Source organism: Apium graveolens, chromosome 7 (genome assembly GCF_009905375.1).
Source record: "Apium graveolens cultivar Ventura chromosome 7, ASM990537v1, whole genome shotgun sequence".
NCBI lineage: Eukaryota > Viridiplantae > Streptophyta > Magnoliopsida > Apiales > Apiaceae > Apium > Apium graveolens.
This window is the reverse complement of record NC_133653.1, coordinates 138,028,675-138,050,792: the sequence shown is the minus strand read 5'-3', so window position 1 is coordinate 138,050,792 and position 22,118 is coordinate 138,028,675.

Here is a 22,118-nt window from a genome sequence, read left to right as displayed (position 1 = left end):
AGAGCTGCTAGATTATAATGTATAATCTTCTCGATAATGATAACACATATAGTATAAACCCTAAGTTATGTTTATATAGTACACAGTTACAAGATATATTCTAATTGATATGGAATATAATTCTATCTCCTAAAATATATCAATAAGATATCTTCTACAAGTCTTCTAGTCATCTAACTCTTCATGCATATCTTCTTTTTCTTTAGTCCAGATCTTCTCCTGTAAATCAGCCGCATTCCTTATCTGAAGTCTTCCCACACTTAAGTCCTGATATGTATCTTCTGACACCTTAAGTTCTGATATTAAGTTCTGACTTCAGTAAGTTCTGATTTCAGTAAATCCTAATAAGGCCGTTGTTAAGTTCTGAAAACAAAACACAAATCAGATTAGACATGACATCTCAAATATATCTAATAATACCGATAATGCATCAAATCCTGTCGACACATCAAATACTGATGACATCTAAAACGCATTGAGATCATGAGCTTCTTCTGATCATTGAGAATCAGCACGTAAAATCTCCCCCAATTTATGCTTAGTATAATGAAGCACAAATTCCATTTTCAATGATGCCAAAACCAATTACAAAATGTACAAGGAGTAAAGCTTACTTCAGTATCATAAGATAAATGACAATTGTTTCCATAAAGTTATTCAACCTTTTTACTCCTTATCTTGAAGGACTTTAACAAGCTTTTTCTTCAACTCTCTCTTCTCTTCGGTATCTTCTCCAAGCTAATAGATGGCTCATCTCAGTTTAGAAATCAATCATTTATTCAATTCCAGATCACCGATCAGCATAAAGTTTAAACTGACATCTTCATGATTAGGACTGAAGGATAACTGAGGATTGTTGAGAAAAACTTTTAGAACTACAGCTCCCTTTTGCATCTTCATTTCTTGACCAATATAAGTTCTGTACATAGGAACATAATCACCATTGTATTTATCTTCTTTGTTCACAACTCTTCTTTTGATACTTTTAAGTATCATAGAAGACCAATTTCTGGTGACATTATTCTCAACTTTAAAAAGATAGTGAATGTATTTCAACTCTGTCATAGTCTTTGTAATATCCGGGACATAGTGTGTAAATATTTTTATCGATAAATGATTATTATGTGATTATTATGTGATTTTTGGTGAATTATCTGATGATTGGTGTTGATATGTGGATATTTATATGTGGTAAAGTATAAGTATGTTAATTTTATTACGTCCAGAACAAAATATAGATAAATAAGGTATTTTTCTGGTAATTTTTGGAGTGTTATATGATTTTATATTGATTTATGAATTTATTAATTATTTTCTGAATAATTACAAAACTATTTTCCAAAGCCGGGAATCATCCAACCTCAACCGTTTTTACGTTTTTACAACCCGAAACTCTTCCGAAAACTCCTTTCTAACCTAATCTGGTAATTCCAGACATTTTCCATGTTTTGACTTTTTCGATCCGGATTACGGTTTGACCCGTGCGCGGCCCGGCTTAATATTTTCGATACGACAACCTTTTCGATAACATTATCTTCGTACAAATCATTTTATAAAAGCCAGGTTTTAATAATTATCCAAAACCTTTGATACTTATCCAAAACAGGATAATACTTATCCAAAACAGGATAATGATTATCCAAAATAAGATAATGTTTATCCAAAACGTTATCCGATCGGATCATTTTTATAGTTACTTAGCGGCTAAGCAACGTCGATCCAACACGATCCAGAACGTACTAATAATCCGTAAATATAAATAGCCCTTTTCTTATTTCATTTTACTCGTAAAATCATAATCAGATAGTAAAATACAGTAAAAACCAGAGACAACCCTAATAAAATACCGTGTTCTTGAAAATCAATTGCAGAAACGAAGTCGTTATCGAACTCTGATTCGGGCATGCAATATATCAAATCGAAGCTCTCGAAAAACTCTTTCTGAATCAACCATCCATTTTAGTACATAAATCAAGGTATTTTTCTTATTTAACTGTTTTAATTCGAATTATTTAATGATTAAATCATGAAATTTTGTTCTTGATGTTTTTGATGTGATTTGATGGCATAATCATGTAGATCTTTTCTTCCTTATCATTTTGGTATATTATATGACTAATTTGAAGTTCAATAACATTTTCAAATTGTTGTTTGATTCTCGAATTGAAGAACTAGGGTTATGTGTTTGAATGTTCTTGATTGAAAAATTAGTTGTTTCTTTGTTAGGGGTTATTAGATGAAATTGATTGCATAATTATATAAATCGTGGAAAAACAAATTGAATGATGTATAGCTAGCTAACAGACGGTTCCTGGATTTCTCTAATCGAGCTTCGCCGTGAAATGAACCCAGGCGGCGACGGAATTTTCAGGCGACGATTCCGGCCGTTTTGTTGATTGGTTGACAATTCTGTTTGCATAATCTTGTTCCTGGCATCTCAGATTTTATCTCCTGCTAATTTAATCAATTTCTGGACTGATTTACAGTCGCCGGAAAATCTTTAGGCCAACGACCATGGCTTCTCCGGCGACCGGAGATGGTGAATGTAACAATTACAGTTTAGTCCCCTGAGTTTTGCAATATTTTCATTCCAGTCCCCGTACTTTCAGAAGTTTATTAAAATAGGATTTCTGTTTTTTTTTTATTTTCAAAAATTATATTTTTTTTATAAAATTTTCAGAAATTGATTTTTATTATTTTAAAACTTCAAAAGTTTATTATTTCTTTTCTGAAAATTATTTTTAATTACAAAATAAATCTTAATTATTTAATTAATTAATTTTAGTTGATAATTAATTATTTAATTAGTTAATTAATTTAAATTTTAATTGATTATTTAATTGAATTAATTATTAATTAATCTTAATTTATTTTTGATTTAAAAATTATTTTGATTGAATATCTTGTGTGCTATGTGCTATCCGATTGATCTATTATATGCCCATGTGGTTATTGTCTGACGGTTTTTTTGCTGTAACTTTTAATCCGTAAATCGGATTTGGGTAAAACGAAGGGTAGATAAAAGCTTATGACGTCTATGTGACTATTAGAATGGTATGAGATTGAGTATTGATAGATGCTTGTGATGCCTAGCAGAGTAAGCAAGGCATAGATAAGAAAGCCAGTTATCAGTAAATAGAACTGAAGTGTAGAAGAAGAAAGCAAGTGATTGATGAATAAAAGCAAGGCATAGAAAAATAAGGAAAGTGATTGAAAAGTAAATTTTTTTAGATGAGTACAATTAAAGTTGGAAATCATCTGTGACAAGGCAAGTACTTTTGAACCTTTCTTCGAGATATGTTGCAGATGTTTCTGAATTTCTCATAACATGTTGTAAGTATTCAAAATAAATCATGTTTTATACGGCAAGCGCTTTAAACTATTCAACCTTGAACCCTGATCATATCATTGAACTTGAGATGTAAGATTTATTTCTTGTAAACCACCAACGGTTGATTTCCCAAATATTAAACCATACAAATACAATACTACTCCACAAATACATACACACCATAAACCAAGTATTTTAACAGAATTTCTCTAGCATACAGAAACTTATACACCCTGAAATACCATATCACATCAAAGATCAATACCCTGTAGTATTATTGAACCATTTTTCTTCAGATACTTAATTCTTCATCAGGCTTGAAGTCGTTCTTTATATTTACATTTTGATACACCCTGGTGACACCTGTGAAATGTTTTATGCTTTGAGATAAATGTTTTATCAATGTTAATCATGATTCCGTTTTTATTGAATTGCAATGTTTATCATATTGAATTATTTTAAAATTAATTGGTTTTATAAATGTGGACCAAATTCGTGGTCAGACCAGATTCGTGGTCATATTAGGCCAATGCGTGCCTTGGATCCAGTATATAGAGCAATCTGGGAGCCTTAATCGGGGTTAGTGCATGACTGATCAGTAGCCTAACCTTGGTTTTTTTTAAAAAATGAAAAGCGAATATCCAATTCTATTCATTGCTTATCCAGAAACCTCATTCTTCTGAATCATTTCAACTAATCATTGTTGAACTTCAGTTATTGCTATTATGACTTGTGAGCTATTAGCTTACTCTTGCAAATATGTTTATGTTATTTTATAGGTCAAAAGGAAATTATTGGTAATGAGGATTCTCAATCCAGTGTGCAAGCTAGGATTCCAGGATAAGATGGAGTGAGTTAGCAGGAGCGTTATAATGTAAATGAGTTATGTAAGATTGTAAGAATGATATCATTATCAGTTGTAAGTGGAACTAGTTGGGATTTGGTAAGATGTAATAAAATTTAAGGTTGTGGCTTGTTTTCATACTTTAACCTGTTGTGATCCATGATTATGGTAAGTAGGGTCTTTACATATATTACTTTCATAAGCAGGTATATATATTGAGTGTGTGTGTGTGTTCTAAACCCCAAACTTCTGACCCCGGTTTGGAAGGTGTCACAGGTTTGGTATCAGAGCTATATGTTATAAGTCACTGAAACAAGCCTAGATTATCGGGAATGGATAGAGGGTTAGGATTAGGGGTATAAAATAGAAATATAGGATGTTGAGAGGTTGAGTGCGATGGTATAGTTGGTTTTGGTAGGATTCGTGATGAAATTCGAGATTCTTATCTAGCGGCACGATAGTCAGATAGCGGTGACGGAAGATTCTTTTATCCCAGGATCGTCTGATCATTCAGACCTTCAGTCAGAGGACTATCATCTAATTCACGCCCTACTCTTTCACCGGTGTTAGCCATATCACCCTTGTTGTGACGGTTGCATCTTTTTAAGCTATTAACCCATCCCTTGATGCGAGACTTCCTACTCGAGAATCCCCCACATGCTGATTCTGGTTCTACCGGATATTCAGCTGTGAGTGCATCTTTTCTGTCTACCCTACACCTTGTTCTATACGATCAGTTTAAAACCCATCTTATGAAGTAATAGAACATATGAGGATGGATTTGAGAGCTACATCATGAAAGAGATGTGTCCTAAGTCCAATCATGTATAATGATTTAGGAATAACTTTTATGTAATATGTTTTGATTTCATTGATATTAATAAAAGACATGTTTTGTTTTTATTGCGGGCTTTATCTATTTAAGTGTTTAAATAAGATATACCATAGTTTAGAGTAAAGCTTTTTATGGATTATAATGAGATCATAATAATGAGACCTAAAAGATGATAACTCTAAACTTAAATATTTCCTGGTCGTAGGATTACTAACTGGTAATTAGTAATCCGCAAAGATCGGTACATACTATGCTTACTTCATTATGAAGGATGTCTGTTCTCATAGACATTTGTGTGGTGACACTATAGCTAGTATGTAGGTGCTTATTATAGAATAAGTTCACTGAACATGACTCACACAGCTGAACAACTGATGGAGTTCACTCACGTGTCAGCAGTTGTTCACATATTGATAGTTGTACAAGTATCCTTAGACTTGAGGTCATCATAGTCATCTTGTGTACACTGAACTATGCTTTGGTTTAGTTCTTAGTCTCCAGGGACAATTATAAGGGCTCTACTAGGTATAGGAATTTGTACACGAAGATAGTGTATGATTAATAAAGGATCTACCCCTTCCAGTGAAGGAAAAGAATGTTCAATGCTGATCCACTTATGCTAGTTCAGGAATCTCTGGCTAGAGTGAATGAAATTAGAAAGGAGTTTCTAATTTACATTAAATAGAACTAAGCATAGTGAATGGGAAAGCAAATGATTAAAGAAGATAGGCTTGACACAAGTTCCATGCCTTGTATTTAATCGTGACATTGCAGGGTAGAAGGAATTGATTGTACGGTAACTATTCACTGAATAGGTTCTTGGTATTCTAAGCAGTGAATTCGTATTATCCGGATAATCGCGATATGCTGAGAAGTATCCCTCACGATGTAGAATAAATATGATTAATTTATTAATCAATCATATTTAATAAATTAGAGAATTTATATAAATAATGATAAAATAGTTTTATTATTATTTATTTCTACTACCGGCTTAATATTGAACCTATAGGGTCACACCATAAAAGAGAATGATTTAATGGTGGAGGAATTAATTAATAATGGCTGATAATTATTTATTTGTAAAATAAATAATTAATTAGCAAATTTAATAATTGATTAAATGAGATTTAATTAATTATAAATTAATTAAAAAAAGTTCTTAATATTATTAATTAAGAATTTAATTTTGGAAATTAAATCAAGTGAGAGAATTATTTTTCTAAAGTGTTTAGAAAATGGATTAATGATTAAAAGGTGTTTTAATTATTAGTTAATTGGTTAATAAGAATAATCAATTAAAGGGTTAATAATAATAATATTTTATGGAAAATTTTCAGCTGAAAATTTTCCCTATAAATATACTATTATAAACCCTATTTGCCTTAACCCAAATAATTAACCCTAATTCTAAAGTAGAACAAGAGGGATGCAACTAATTCTCTCAACCTCTTCCTCCTCCATCACATTGTACTCTTGGTAGATACCGGTGGAGTGCTTCATACTTGAGGAGCAGCTGCTAGGGATTTCCGTTCATCGTTCTTGGATCGCTACTAAAGACCTCCATCTTTCCATTAACGTAAAACTTCTTAAGGTAAACATATTGAACTACAAATTAAATATTATTTTTCGCATGGATCCTGCGGAGGGTTTCGGTTTTTTCTAAGATTTAAATTTACGTTTTCGTTGCGTTTATGTGCTAAAAACCCTTCACATCATATGGTGAGTATACGAGATATTAAGAAAGGTGAGAAGAAACCTAGAAAAAGGATTCGTGTGTTCCGGGGAATATCTGCTACCAAGTTATATGGAGCTACTAGTAAGTATGTCACCAATGATTATCTTGTGGAATGAGCTAGATAGGTTTTAAAGAAGTTTGAGAAGATTGGAGATCGAGAGTTTTCTTGGAATTAGATGATGATGTTATGACCAAACATGATACGCATAGTAGTAATGTGATGTGATATTAGCCGATCTGGTTTTATAAAATAGATTTGATAGACCTAATATACTTACTAATCGTAAGATATGATGGGAGTGTTACCAGTATAGGAGACTAAAAGTGAAGTTACGAATAAGATAATATGCAACAGTAACTGGAATTTTTATCGACCAATAAAGGCAAAATGGACTCAATAAGGAGTAGATGATATACAAAAATGAATGAGCTTTTATCTGATTATTTCCTAATTTGATATTTTGTAGTGGTTGAGAATGATGACAACCAACTCATATAGTAATGACGACTAGGTGTATGATTTTCAAAATTTTAAACAGTTTTCAAAAGAGATTTTCATAACAAAATTTTTCTAAAAGTCCTTTGAACAAAATAAGTTTCATTAAAAATTGGTTGTCAAACTTCTACTTGAGTTTCTTAATTTTATAAGATTCGGATTATCCAGAAGAATACTTGTTCTAGAAATTAGTACGGATCATTTAGAAGGCCGAGTATACCCACTATTCATCCAATTTTTGAGACTATTAGATTTCAAAGAATACATCAATTTACAAAAAGCCGAGTATGATAAAAAAAGATTGAGAAAATTTCCATATTTTTCTAAAGGAAGAATGTGATTAGCAAATGAGTCGATATGTTGAATGATCAGTAGCGTAATCAAAAGTTGAAGTTATGATTGTAAATCTCGTAAGAGTGTAAACAAGGTTGAATTATAAAAAAATATTGATCATGGAAGCGCGACGCTAAAGATACAAGACCTAATGAATGGGAATTTATCCTAATGATCGATTTAAGAAGGCATTTCAGAGAACTTTCTAAAGTTAATATATGACTTGGGATGTGATCTATTGATCGGACAAACGTCGAAGCTGTAAACAGATGAAATGTGGATGGCGAACAATGATATCATTCTTTTCTATAAAACCATATATATTTTTATGAATCTTGAATAAAGTATGAATTTCTTTCATGATCACCTCTATGAAGTGATAAGAAAATCGGTGTATTCCTTTCAAAATCATCCCCTCAAGTCTTGTTTTCTGATCGAGACAAGTAGTGTTATTGTGACGGCCTCAACCTCGGGGTCAGGAGTTGACGTCACTAACAAAATTAATAATAAACATAATATCATCTGAATCATTAATAATACATAACCACGACCCCTTTACCAAGACCTTTTCCAAGTTTAAGTATAATTTAGGCTACACAATTAACACAACCCAAATTACCTTACACAATTCTGACCACTAACTTAATACAGCAACTCAACAGACCTCATTTGTTCTGAACACAACTACCTCAGAGGAGCGTGGCACGGAAGGAACTCGAACTCTGCCCTGACTATCGCGGAAGAATCTCCTAGGCATCTGCAATACATATATAAAATATTCTGTAAGGGTGAGCAATCAATTGCTCAATAGTACCACTATATGAATAACAAGTAAAATGATTTAAGGTAAAGCGGTTACAGGAACAGAATTCATAACTTGCTAGGAAACAAGTAAAACATGTATAAACTGGATATCAAAACTAGCATGCTCTGTAATACAATAACATCAGTAGTGTACTGTGTATAAATACCAGAGTTTAATTCTAGCATGCCATTTTCATTTCCATGTAAATCATTTGTTCCGTTACGAGAACCACAAAGCCAAATCAGATACTTACTGGATATGTGAAGACATCTGATCAGGCTATCAACACCATACGGCTCCAACTGCCATCCCATAAACCTGTTCTGGAACTTAGAGACTAGCTAGGTCTCTGACCTGCTGGACTAATTGGTTATATAATGTGCGCAACCGAATTAGCCTCTTACGCTACCTTAATAGGCCTACTCTTCCCTTATGTATCCCATATCTGATCGTTTTATTCAGTTTTCAAAACACTTGTATCTATCTCATTTCAAAACCATTCATTTTAACAGCACACGTAGAAAATCCAGTTCACAAATCATTTCCATTCGAGATAGGTACACTTTGAAGTTACTTTTTCCCAAAATAGGTTTAAAACAGTGATTTATAACTACAGAGGATACGTAACATAAAACATTTCTGTTCCTTTACAAGAATAAAACAATAATTTATTCATATGTGCTGAACCATAAAAGAATGGTTAGGGTACTTGCCTTGCAGAGATTTTACAACTATTTCTGAATTATCTTGAACTGATTTGGACACTCGGCTTTATCGCCTTACTATTTGACTATCCTGGATCCGACCTCTACGCTCAGCCCCTTCGATTGGAAACTTGCAGAGCTTGTCGACTGATCGCTAGATTATCTTTAGTCCAACGTCAACTCTCGAGCCTTCCGACTATAACCTACAGAGTTGAAATACCCTAATTTAGACATTCGATTATGCTTGACATATCCTCACTAACAAACCTACCCATTCGATATCAAATCCCGACTCATATTTATACATATTATAATAATATACGCAACAATTAGGGTTCACGTTCTCGAAAATCGGTTCGGTGTTCGTTTTCAGAAAATACGTATACTCGTCATTTTATGAAATTATGGTTATTGGTTTTAGCAAAACATTTTACCACAACATATAATTAAGTTTCATATATAAACATATGTATGTACTTATGCATACTTACTCGACGTCCCGATAATTACTGGATATGCTCCCGTATTTCCGTAGTTTGATTTTTCGAAAATCGGGCAGCACTTCCTTTATTTATCGGACTAACCCGTCGAAGCACTTCGACGTCAATCACAACAATCACAACCATAATCCAGAATCCAGACCAAATTCATATCCCAAACGCCAATACAATTTCTAAAATAATTAACTCTTTTTCTTCTCGAATAATAACTTTACGAACTAAATTATTTATTCATGAGTTTAGGACTCAGAATAATCATCACAGTACACCGTCAACTAATCGAAATTCATCGCTGATGGCGGAGAATCTCGGAGGTACCCGATTCGGATGCCAGCCACGAGTTCCACCAATTAATTGTAACTTTCAGAATATAATACGAATAATTACGGTAATTTATTCGAAATATTATACTAAATAAATCGAGTAAATTTCTTAAATATTTACTTTACATTTTTAAAAAGATAATCGAATAAATCACCAAGATAATCATTCAAATTCATCATTTTACTTCATCAGAAAATCAGAAAATAGTCAAGAAATCTGCCATCATAAACGATACACGCATCAACAACATAAGAAGCCAGAACAGGGAAAAAGAAAGAAACACAACAACAATACCAAACTATAACACACATACATACATACATATGTATATATATGCATATAAAATCAGACAAAACGGATAAAGCAACCAGAGCCAACCGGAGATGGGGCGGCGGCGGCCAGAACCGGGGAGGAAAGCGGCAGCAGAACCCAAAGACAGGGAAATCGGAAAGAAAAGGAAAAACGGGGGTGGGGAAGGGAGATGTATAAGAGATGGGGAGGGGAAGAGCAGGGGTGCTCCTCTGTTGTTTACTTTTATTGTGTTTATTTTTTTCCTACAAACTCACCTCCTGCCACATCTCAATGTAATAACAGGAATAAGACACGTGTCCCCTTATTGACTGAATACCCGATTTTTGCCCCGTGCTATGCGTTTTACCGAACAAATTTGCGGTTGAAACTAATCCGAAAAATTACTGAATAAATACTAAGATTCTCATAATAATTAAAAACTAATAAAATAAAATTTCCATAATTTTTGAAGCATTTTTGAAAAGCAACTCGTACCCGCATTTCATAATTAACAAACTGAGCTGCACTTAAAATAAATTCAGAAAATCACGAAAATAGTCTTAAAATGTTAGAAATATCCTGAAGTAAATTAACACTTAGTTTTCATAATTTTAAAGAAATTTATGAAACGTAATTTATACCCGCTTTTAACAGTTAAACGAATCAACACGCGGGTGAAAATAATCTCAAAAATTTCCAAAATAATTTTAAAATTCCCGGAATATTCCAAACTTAAATAAATATGAGTTTCGTAATTTTTGAAACATTTCTGAATTCAAGATTGATTTTACTAATAAATACAATCATAAAATCATTCAGGGATAAATAATCAATAAAATATTGATTTCTAAATTTTATAAATTCCCAAAAATAATTATTGTAATTATAAAATCATAAAAGTAATTTTAGAGACCATCCAAATATTTATGAAAATAAATCTGCCATAAAACCACTTTTAAAAGTGAAACAAAATCATATAACCCAATAATTAACCACGCAATTCAATCCCATACACTAGTGATCACATATACATAATGACAATAACCCGCTGACAGAAACCATATAGACATATTTCATTCATTTAATTATTTAATAATTATATATTTAAATAATGCAAAAAATATACGAGTTATAGTTATGGTGTGACTCATTGCCGGAAGAACGAAGAGTCTGGTGGAACGCCACTTAATCATGTGTTGTATGCCATATAGTATGAAAGACTGGCCATCTTGAGTACAAATATGGTTGTGTCATTCATATCTAAATCATTATTCATTCTTTCTTCTTCATTTATGGTTTGTTTATTTTTTGATCCTTCCGATTGTTTCTTTGTACTGTTATTCTTTACAAAAGGTTTCCAATCAGGAACATATACACAAATCTCCTTCTTGTGTAAGGTCTATTTTTGAATGTTTAAGAATGAAGTGAAATGAACCCGTGTAGCCAATGGAGTTTTATGATAAGTGTGGATAATTGCAAGCCAATAAATGGTGGACATTTACGTACAGAGAAGAACTATTATGCCGATAACGAGATTATTGTGAGGACATCAAATCAGAGGCAAAAATCTGTATATACGATACGTTGCAAGTATGAGATTTTGGGCGTGAATTGGAGTAGTTAGCGAATCGCATGAGGTAAATTAACTAGAGGAATAAGAAAGTAAAGTTTCGTATATTGGATAAGGCAAATGATTGATTGGACAGCGAAAGCAAATGAAGAAATTTTTAATAGTAACTAGATAATCGATTTATACATTGTGAAGATGAAGAATATCTCAATCATGTGGGAGATATTTGTCATGAAGATTCAAGATCGAAGAAATTCTAGTTACGAATAAACTTCAAGGGTGTTCTTAAGGAATGGTTGAGTTTTCCCACTTAAGTAAAGGAGTTATGGCAAATTTGATGCTCATAACCGAACTGGTGAAGGAAGTTCAGTATGAAAAGGCATAAGTGGAGATGAAGGTATGGTGGTTTAACTATAATAATTTTTAAGAAATGATGCTTTAAAACCAAAGGAATTCTTTCATAAGATTATAAGAGTGTTGGTTGAGACCATGTGTGGGTTATCATAAGTTGAACAGGTTAACTAATAAGAATAAGTGTATATTGTCAAGGATAGACGAATTGATAATGAGAGAGCTTGAATTGAAACATGAATTAGAAGAAGTTTAGAATAATTTGTAATTGTACCCAGTAGTGCTATTCTGCTATAATCAGAAGATATGAGAAAAGGTATGGTATAATAAGAATTGTTCGCTATAATCTTAAGTTGAACTAAAAATATGGGTTTACTGGTTAGTATTTTATGTAATGGTGAAATGGTTAGTTAAAAGGTGGTAGTTGATTGGTACACTTGTGGATTGATTGTTGGTTGTTTGATTGATTGTTGGTGTCGGCTTGAGTCCGACCGGTAATCAATAATATAAAGGAAATGCTGCCAAATTTTTGAAAAATACCCTACTCTTAAAGATAGAAAGTATACTTCCGTATGATATTGATATTCCTGTTGATACTCCAAATAATTGTGATATCGGTTCTTGAAAGAGGTTGTTACAACTAATCCGACTATATATAATTGGTCTTTGATTTCATTTAGCTAGTCATCACTTGGTGCAATTGATCAATTGAGTTAATTGGTTAATTTTACCAGTTAATGGTCAGTTAGATGGAAATCGATTCCATTTAGATTAAGCAAATTTTGATGTGACTTTCAAATCCGAAATCAAAGCAATGAGGAATTTGGAGAAGGTAAGGTCACCAGTAGAATTTAGAAATTGCTGCAAATGTGTGAGGCTTTATTGGGATGAATATGCCCTTTATAATGGATTAGAGAAATAAAAAGTTATTTGTATGGACAAGTGAGAAGAATGTTTTCAAGAACTAAATATTTAAGATAGAGCGAAGAGAAGGAAGGAAGGAAGGAAAAGAAGAAGGGAGGTGGTATAAAGAAGAGATTAATAACTACACCAATAAGGAATTTATTAGACAATCAAAGAGATTTTATCACCTGCAATAAAGTTTTATTAAAGGACATCTTGTTTCCAAATTGTTTTGATAATCATACAATAAATGATTTATCAAGTATTTCTATTTTGGATAAAATGTGAGATATAGTTTTAGTTCAGTTTCTGATTGATATTGATACTTAGGTTATTGTTAAATATCAAAAGTGGTATTAATATAGATGATTGATGTTTACTTCAGTATGGGATGTTGTGAGCATCAAAGTTTGTATTGATATCTAATTTGATATGACATCAAAATAAGTATTAATATCATGAGTTCGATTTTGAATGAGCTATGAGAATGAAAAGTGGAAATAGGAAAGAAAGGGGAATCAAAAGGATGATGAAGAAACTTTATAAAATGCCATAATATAGGCATGATATGGGTAATATGAATGACAGAAGTAAGGTGAAAAATTTAGGGAACACTTGTAAATTGAGATAGGGAATGCATTCCAGGAGTATGATCAAGTACCGAGGGCAAATGTTAGGCACAAAGCATGCACTAAATAAATCATGCAAGTATACGCGTTCACAAGTAATATAGAATGATTTCTAGTTCATTCCCACAGAGACTCTGATTAATTATATCTAATTAACACTTACCCACCAATGTATGATTATTCTTCAATGTCAAGACAATAACAATTAAGGTTGATTAACTAATAATAACTACGAGAATTAAACAATTGACTCAACAATATTAAAAACACATGAGATTATAACTTCATTACTACTTCATTCAATAGTTATTGTTATTACCCTTAGCATGTAATGGTGATGAGATTAATCGAACAACACGAAACTAATAAACGCCAACTTTCATTGTACGAATAGCATTCTACCAAGCATCTACAATTAAGATAGAAGTTGAATAGGCATCAATTATGTTGAGACCCTATATGTCTACAAAATTTGACAACATAACAATTTAAGGCCAAGTTATTCATTATGATTACACAGGTCAAGTAAAACGGCTAGAGTTACCCACTAATCATGTAGACAATATACAAACCTATGCTAACATGGTAAGTTCTAAATCTCAAGATTCACTGTCGCTTCACAAGAGATTTACAGGCTATCTTAAATGTTCGCGACACACATAAGATGAATAAGCACAACCTATGCTAGATATCATACAATCACCACATATCAAGGTATTAAACAATTAACTAAAGAAATCCATAGTAAATCCGTTATGATCCCATGATCACGATTAGCCCATAATAGAACTCATCATCACCATGGGTTCATATGAAAGCATGATAATAACACACTGATATAAAATAATAAAAATACCTAATAAATAATGAAGTATGTCACAAGAGTATTAAGGTTCAAAGCATAAAGAAAACTAGCATCCACTGTTATAACGAATTAAAAGAATCACAAGATAAACCTATGCTTCCTCTTCTTCGTTGTTGCGTGCTAAAATGGTCTTCTTGCCTTCGCTCTCGATTATCTTCTATATATCTCTCAAGAAAACGTCTTCCCATAAGGTTTTTATAATAACCTAAGAGAACCAGCGTTAACAGAAGCCCAATTATAATAGAATTATAAAATCCAGATTCTGAAAATCCGCACCCAGGCGGCCGCCTCCTTCTTCCAGGCGGGCGCCTGCTACCAGGCGGTCGCCTGCTCCCATCAGGCGGGCGCCTGCAACACTTCTGGAAAAAATATTATTTTGCATATATTTTTGCTGAATTCTTCGTACATCAACCCGGGACTGATTCCAAGCACTTCCTTAAGCTTATTTTGATAAAATCCACCTATCTAAGCAAGTTATACCCTGAAATGCAAAAACACTCGAAAACGCATCAAATACACAAAATACTCGAGTTCAAGACACCAATTCAAGCCATTATGAGACGCTCTAAGTGGTATAAAATGCCACTCATCACACCCCCAAACTTAAATCGATGCTTGTCCTCAAGCAACACAGACTCAAACTCAGAATAAAACATGCATGAATGCAACTAAATGAATGCAACGATCCCCATCGCGATGACTAAACCAACCAACACATGAAATATTAACAAATGCAATTAGGCAACTAAAGATCAATCAAATCACGCAAGCTAACATACAACTAGAAACGTGGTGTGTACGAATGCTTAATAGATATGCTTTGAAACTAGATCAATCACCATAACTTAAATATCCTCAAGGCAATCACAAGTTATACGAAGAATATCAAGATTATTGGAATTTATTACGAAATCATGCTTTTATTCAACACATAAAACAATGCTTATTTGATTGTGCAATGAGTGAGGTCCACAAAAGACTTATACAATGGTACCCATTTAGCGAGTGTTAGGTTAGCAGATCCCAGAAAATAAAAGCCTTAGGTCACTAGGCACAAAGTCCCCTAAGAACTTAATAACTCGAATACCAAAGAGCTCACTCGTGATCAATTGTGCATTAAACTATATTTTTTTTCTTTTCTTTTCTATTTTTTTCTATTTTTTTTTCAATTTCTGAGCAAGTGCGTTTCGCTCCATCTTGCTCAACCCTAGACTACTCGTATACAATACGAGCCGACTACTAGCCATTTGACTTCCAGCCCCGACTAACAATGAATTCCAATTTTTTTTTCCAATTTTTATCTTTTCATGCCTTTTATCATTAAGTGCCTATCATGCATTCTAAGCATAAGCAATAGATTATCCTCAAAAACTATTAAACCATGACAACAATCTAGTCCTTGAGCATACTCTAAGACTTAGTGAAATTACAAGTGTTTCTAGCATGCATGCCAACCTAACAAGATTCAACATCACTCTAACGCTATCACTACACTCGTATCAATATCACATATTAATCAGTAAAGTAACACAAAGGAATCATGGTATATGCATGAGCTATATGACATGATAAATAAAGCTATAAAATAAAAAAAACTATATAAAAAAACAATATGGCAAAAATATACAACTATATGCACTAAACTAACATGAAAATGCAACTACATGACACACACACAAATATATTCTTTAACTACCACCCCCAAACTTAAAATATTCACTGTCCCCAGTGAAGGTAATAGAAAGGAACAAAGGGTATACCTACTCAGACGAACCATCATCATCATCACCCTCAGAAGGTGGAGTGTCAAGAGGTGGATAAGCAGAATCCTCACCATAAACGGGCCACTGGATGTCAGCTCCAAGGCCTCTAAATACAGTCCTAAGTGCTTCGGTGAGCTCTTGCACAAACCGACTCTGTGACTCATACATCGCATCTATCCTCCTGGAAAGCCTCCTGTACTGGACATCAGTCAATCTCGAACCATCTCCTCCCTGGGCTCTCGAAGGACCTGCCTCTCCCCGAGCCTGACTGGGCCTAGCCATGGTAGCACCAACTGCTGGAACTCCTCCTGGAAGGTGATATCCCAAACCATGTGACTCGGGCTCTCCACCCGTCCACTCCTGCATCGCATTCAATGTCAATGAATCAATAGGAGCGGCCGACATCTGCAGCTGCTCATAAGACGGCCACTGTACTCCACATGCCTTACAAAGCTTCGTGATAATAGAGGCAAATGGGATAGAGTACTGCGATTTCCCCCTCAAAAACTTCAAAATTCCTTAGTAGATGTACTCACCAAGTTCCACATAATATTCCTCATTCAGAATTCCCCATAACAACCTAGCCCTCTCCACTGTTACCTCATGTGCATGCACAGAAGAAAGAATATTAGCACACATAAATGCATTCCAAGAACGAGCATACCTGTTCATCGCGACTACAGGGAAATTACGATACTCGTTGGTTCCCCTTTTGAACTTCCACACTGTGCCCGGCCGACCGAGAGTAGCAATAATTAAGTCCATATCAAAGTCCTCATTGAACTTGGCGTTTGCTTAGAACTCGTGAACGATACTCATCGGAACCGCCTCAGGTGACTCACAGAATATAATCCATCCCTTCTCAGCAATCATCGGTAACAAATCACCATCCCTCCCTGATGGCAAGTACCCCCCTCACAATAGGCTTAGTCAGAAGCTTGGTGTACTCTTCTTCAGCAGCCCCATCTAACAATCGGGGCCTCGCAGCAGTGTTCCTCGAAGAATCAGCAGTCGGAATGGTGCTGCTGCTCCCTACAGTTCGTGATCTCTTTGGGGCCATTAGAACTAAAAATAAGGGTTAGAGAGTTGTGTTTGGTGTGTAGGAGAGATTTCGTAGAGTTGAAAGTGTATGGGATGTGTATGGAGAGGTTGTATGTATATATATAGCAAGATTAGGGGTTGAATTTGATTAGGAGTGGGGATTGTGGCTAAGTATGGGGGTAAAATCTTGGGTTAATGGTGATATACTGCTGTAGTTTTTGTGTTTTTGTGTTTTTTTTATAGGCTGAAAATGAATTTTTCAAAATTTAGGGGCGCAGGCGGTCGCCTGGCACCATCAGGCGGGCGCCTGCTAGTGCGTGGCTTCCTGATCCTAGCAGGCGGGCGCCTGCAAGGTCTCTGGAAATTATTTTTTCTGCCAACATTTTTCTAATTTTTTTTTCGGTTTTCGGATAAAGTACTAAATTCTAAGGTGTCCTATGGTCTCATATCTTGGGTTGCCTCCCAAGAAGTGTTTCTTTTACGTCATTAGCTTGACGTAGAGTAATGCGATCAAGTTGACAATAAAAGAGCACTAACCACTTCACTGTTTGCCGTATCCCCATAATAGTGCTTCAATCTCTGACCATTTACTTTGAATGCTTGGCCCGTATCATTCTCAAAAATCTCCACCGCTCCATGTGGAAACACAGTTTTGACGATAAATAGTCTAGACCACCTTGATTTCAACTTTCCAGGAAAAAGTCAGAGACGAGAGTTGAATAGAAGAACTTGTTGCCCCGACACGAATGACTTAGGCGATAGCTTCCTGTCATGCCACCTTTTTACTTTTTCCTTATACATTTTGTTGTTTTCGTACGCTTAAAGTCAAAATTCATCAAGTTCATTTAACTGAAGCATTCGCTTCTTCCCAGCTGCATCTAGATCAAGGTTTAACTTCTTCAATGCCCAATAAGTCTTATGCTCAAGCTCCGCAGGTAAATGACATCCCTTACCATAGACGAGTTGAAACCGGGAAATCCCAAGTGGAGTCTTGTATGTTGTTCTATAAGCCCAAACAACTTCATCGAGCTTCAAAGACCAATCTCTCCTTGACGGACAAACGACCTTCTCCAGAACATGCTTGATCTCTCTATTAGACACTTCAGCTTGACCATTAGTTTGCGGATGATAGGCTGTAGCAATGCGATGATTCACATTGTAACGTTGCATCATAGAAGTGAACTTACGATTGCAGAAATGCGACCCTTCATCACTTATGATAACTCGTAGCGTTCAAAACCTTGTGAATATCTTCTTATGAAGAAAACTCAACACTACCTTTGCATCATTAGTCGGTAGAGCTTTGACTTCTACCCATTTCGAGACATAATCGACTGCCAGCAAGATGTACTGATTATTGCAGGACGAGATAAATGGTCCCATGAAATTGATTCCCCAAACATCGAAGACCTCAACTTCAAGCATCACATTTAAAGGCATCTCATGCTTTCTGGTAAGATTCCCAACTCTTTAGCAACGATCACACATTAAAATGAACTGATGTGCATCCTTAAACAACGTAGGCCAGAAAAAACCTGCTTGAAGAATATGACCTGTTATCTTTTCACCACCATATTGTCCACCATAAACTGTGGAATGACAGTCTCGTAATATCCCCTCCGTCTCACAGAATGGGATACATCTCCTGATGATCTGGTCAGCTCCTTATCTAAACAAATATGGTTCATCCCACATGTACCACTTCACCTCATGCAGAAACTTCTTCTTTTGAGCCGCATTCATATTAGGAGGCATTATATTGCTAACAAGATAGTTCACAATACCTACGAACCATGGCTCTTTTTTTTGAATTGTGAACAATTGCTCATCCGGAAAAGATTCTTCGATCAATGTCTTATCATGTGAAGTAGAATTGGGATTCTCCAATCTAGAAAGATGGTCAGCTACTTGATTTTCAATACCTTTTCGATCCTTGATCTCTAACTCGAATTCCTGTAGCAAGAGAACCCAACGAATAAGTCTAGGCTTCAAATCCTTCTTTGAGACTAGATAGCAGATGACAGCGTGATCAGTGAACACTGTCACCTTTGTCCCAAGTAGATAAGATCGAAATTTTTTGAAACAAAAAATTATAGCCAAGAGCTCCTTCTCAGTAGTGGTGTAGTTCATTTGGGCTCCATTTAGCGCCTTACTAGCATAGTAGACCACATGAAAGATATTATTCCTTCGCTGTCCAAGAACTGCTCCCACTGCGTAATCACTTGCATCACACATCATCTCAAAAGGTTCCTTCCAATCAGGTGCCGTAATAACTGGTGCAGTGATTAAACTCTTCTTGAGAATCTCGAATGCTATCAAGCATTTATCATCAAATTTTAAAAGCACATCTTTTTCGAGGAAGTTGCACAACGACTTAGATATCTTAGAGAAGTCCTTGATGAAATGTCGATAAAAACCCGGATGACCAAGAAAGCTACGGATTCCTTTCACAGAATTAGGTGGCGGAAGATTTTCAATAATGCCCACCTTGGCTTTATCCACCTCAAGACCTTTACTAGAGACCTTATGCCCAAGAATGATGCCTTGTTGCACCATGAAGTGACATTTTTCCCAATTGAGCATCAGATTGGTTTCAACACACCTTTTGAGTACCAAACGGAGATTATTCAAGCATTCATTATATGAATATCCAAAGATAGAGAATTCATCCATGAACACTTCGACATTATTTCCAATCATATCAGAGAATGTGGCCATCATGCATCACTGAAAAGTGGCAGGTACACCACATGAGCCAAAAGAAACTCTGCAAAAAATAAACGTGCTAAATGGACAAGTGAACGTAGTCTTCTCTTGATCTTCTGGTGCAATGCAAATCTGATTGTATCCCGAATAGCCGTCTAGAAGACAATAATACTCATGACCAGCCAACCTATCAAGCATCTGATCAATAAATGGAAGAGGGAAGTAATCTTTCCTTGTCGCTTTATTCAACTTTCTGTAGTCCATGCATACCCTCCATCCTGTGACTGTTCAAGTGGGGATGAGCTCGTTCTTCTCATTTTCTACCACAGTAATACCTCATTTCTTAGGTACACATTGTACGGGGCACACCCAAGAACTGTCAGAAATAGGATATATGATTCCTGCATCCAGCTACTTTAGAATTTCTTTCTTCACCACTTCTTTCATGATAGGATTAAGCCTTTGATGTTGCTCAACAGTCGGCTTGCTACCCTCCTCTAGTAGAATTTTATGCATGCAGTATGAAGGGTTAATCCATTTTATATCTGCTATAGTCCATCCGATGGCCGATTTGAATTTTCTCAGAATCCTCAAAAGCTTGTCTTCATCACTACCTGAAAGGTCAGATGCAATAATAACAGGAAAAGTAGATGCATCACCTAAAAAAGCATACCTCAAGTGTTCAGGCAATGGTTTAAGCTCCAAAGTAGGTGCTTCCTCAATAGATGGTTTGAGCTTTCCCTCAGAATTCTTGAGATCAGTATTTCCCAGAGATTCAAAGGGCATGTCTAGCTTTCGTTTCCAAGGAGAAGCATTCAAATATTGTAACTTCCCATTGCCTTCATCATCTTCACTGTCAAAATCCCCCAATAAGACTTTTTCTAAGGCATCAGACCTTAGCACATGATCAAGTTCTGAAGTAACTGTAGAATCGATCAAATCCACATTGAAGCACTCCTCATCTTCCGTAGGGAATTTCATCGCATTGAACACATTGAATGTCACATCTTGATCTTGCACCCTCATAGTGAGTTCACCTTTTTGCACATCTATCAAGGTACGACCTGTAGCCAAGAAAGGTCTTCCCAAGATTATGGGAATCTTCTTATCTTCCTCGAAATCCAGAATGACAAAATCTGCAGGAAAGATGAGCTTGTCCACTTTTACTAGCACGTCCTCCACGATGCCTCGTGGGTATGTAATCGAACGATCAGCCAATTGTAGAGACATGTATGTGGGCTTCGGATCAGGAAAATTCAGCTTTTTAAAGATAGATAATTGCATAAGATTGATGCTTGCTCCTAAATCGCAAAGGCACTTGTCAAATGACAACTTGCCAATGGTGTAAGGAATGGTGAAGCCACCTGGATCCTTAAGCTTTGGAGGTAACTTTTGCTACATCACGGCACTGTAATCTTCCGTCAGAGCAATGGTATGAAGATCATCCAGTTTCACTTTCCTTAAAAGAATACCTTTTATGAATTTCCCATAACTAGGCATTTTCTCCAGAGCCTCAGCGATAGGTATGTGTTATTTCTAGAGAACTAACAATGAGATTTACAGAAGGGGGGTTGAATGTAAATCTCAAAACTTTTTCAAGTTTTGAGCAGTTTATAAAGACTGTGTGTTCAAGATGAACAAGTGTGTGAATTGCTTTAAGCTGATACAGACAGATATATATTCAAACACAAATGTAAAGAATACAATAAACCTTTAAAAACTTTTCTGGTGGATTTGTTGTTCCACCAGAGATGGTATTTCAGAAATTCTGTGATCTAAGAATTTGATCACAGCTGCATCCTAGTACAAACTAGATAATTTTTCTCTCAAGATTTTTCTAAACAGCTCTGGAAAAATTCTTATCTAATTACTAGCTACTACTTGGTTTATATATTACCAAGTTTACAAGTGAAGACAAGGATATATAAAATAATAAAGTAAGATCTCCACTTGTTTCTTCTCCAGTTCACTCCAGTACTTTGTTGACTTAATGTCTCTTTATACTAGAGTAGAACAGCTGCTTTTTCTGATGTTCCTGAAATTAGGCTGCCACATTTCAGTTATCTCTGTTCACCCACGTGCCTCTGTT